Source organism: Chrysochloris asiatica, unplaced genomic scaffold (assembly GCF_000296735.1).
Source record: "Chrysochloris asiatica unplaced genomic scaffold, ChrAsi1.0 scaffold00403, whole genome shotgun sequence".
Classification (NCBI taxonomy): Eukaryota; Metazoa; Chordata; class Mammalia; order Afrosoricida; family Chrysochloridae; genus Chrysochloris; species Chrysochloris asiatica.
Genome location: NW_006408921.1, coordinates 1,474,008 through 1,476,047, shown reverse-complemented (window position 1 = coordinate 1,476,047; position 2,040 = coordinate 1,474,008).

Here is a 2,040-nt window from a genome sequence, read left to right as displayed (position 1 = left end):
TCCATATACAGGGTACTAGCTATATGACAGATGAATCCAGCATGCCCATATACTGAGAGATGGCTACATGGCAGATGAGTTCAATATGTTAATATAGAGGAAGCTACCTATTTGGCAGATCAGTCCAACATATACATGTACAGAGAGCTAGCTACATGGCAGATGAGTTCAAAATGTCCATATACAGCAAGCTAGCTACAAGGCAGAATAGTGCAACATTTCCATATACAGAGTTCTAGCTACATGGTAGATGTGTGCAACATGTCCGTATACTGATAGCCAGCTACATGGCAGAGTAGTCCAATTTGTCCAAATTCAGTGTACTAGCTGCATGTCAGATAAGTCCAACATGTCCATATACTGAGAGCTAGCTACATGGCAGACAAGTCCTATATGTTCATATACAGAGAACTAGCTACATGGCAGGGTAGTGCAATATTTCCATATACAGAGTTCTAGCTATAAGGCTGATGAGTCCACCTTGTCTATATACAGAGAGCAATCTACATGGCAGAGTAGTGGAACCTTTCCATATAGAGAGTTCTAGCTACATGTCAGATGTGTCAAACGTGTCCATATACAGAGAGTTAGCTACATGGCAGGGTTGTGCATCATATCCATATACAGAATTCTAGCTACAAGGCAGAAGAGTCCAACGTATCTATATACAGAGAGCTAGCTGCATGGCAGAGTAGTGTAACATTTCCATATACAGAGTTCTAGCTAAAAGGAAAATGAGTCCAACTTGTCTATATACAGAGACCTAGCTATACGGCAGTGTAGTGCACCATTTCAATATACAGAGTTCTAGCTACGAGGCAGAGGAGTGCATCTTGTCTATATAAAGGCAGCTAGTGACATATCAGGGTAGTGCAACATTTACATATACAGAGATCTAGCTACGTGGCAGATGTGTCCAACATGTCCATATACTGAGAGCTAGCTATATGGCAGAGTAGTCCACCATGTCCTTATACAGGGTACTAGCTACCTGGCAGATGAGGCCAACTTGTCTATATACAGGGAGCTAGCTACATGGCATAGTAGTGCACCATTTCCATATACAGAGTTAAAGCCACATGGCAGATGAGTCCAATGTTCATATACTGAGAGATAACTACATGGCAGAGGAGTGCAACATGTCTATATAAAGGGTAAAGCTATATTGCAGATGAGTCCAACAGGTCCATATACTGAAAGCCAACTACATGGTATTCAAGTCCAAAATGTCCATATACAGAAAGCCAGCTACATGGCAGGGTAGTGTAACATTTCCAAATACTGAGTTTTAACTACAAGGCAGATGAGTCCAACATGTCCATATACAGAGAGCTAGCTAAATGGCAGGGAAGTGCAACATTTCTATTTACAGAGTTCTAGGTACATGGCAGATGTGTCCAACGTGTCCATATACTGAGAGCTGGCTACATGGCAGTTCAGTACAAAATATCCATGCACAGAGAGCTAGCTACATGTCAGACATTTCCCAAATTTCCACATACAGAGAGCTATCTACATGGCAGAATAGTGCATCGTTTCCATATACACAATTCAAGCTATATCCAGATGAGTCCAAAGTGTTCATATACTGAGAGCTGGCTACATGGTAGCGTAGTCCAACATTTCCTATACAGAGTTGTACATACAAGGCAGATGTGTCCAATGTGTCCATATACTGAGAGCTAGCTACATGGCAGAAAAGTACGCTATGTTATATTATGGAGAGCTACCTACTTGGCAGATCAGTCCAACATATCCATGATCAGAGAGCTAGCTACATGTCAGACACGTCCAAAATGTCCATATACAGAGAGCTAGCTACAAGGCAGACGAGTTGGGAATGTCCATACAGAAAGAGAGCTAGCTACATGACAGAGTAGTGCAACATTTCAATATACAGAGTTCTAGCTACCAGGCAGATGAGTCCATCTTGAGTATATAAAGAGAGCTAGTTGTGTGGATCATGACAAGCTATGGACAACATTGAGAAGTATGAGTATTCCAGAACACTTAATTGTACTTCTAAGAAATCTGTACCTA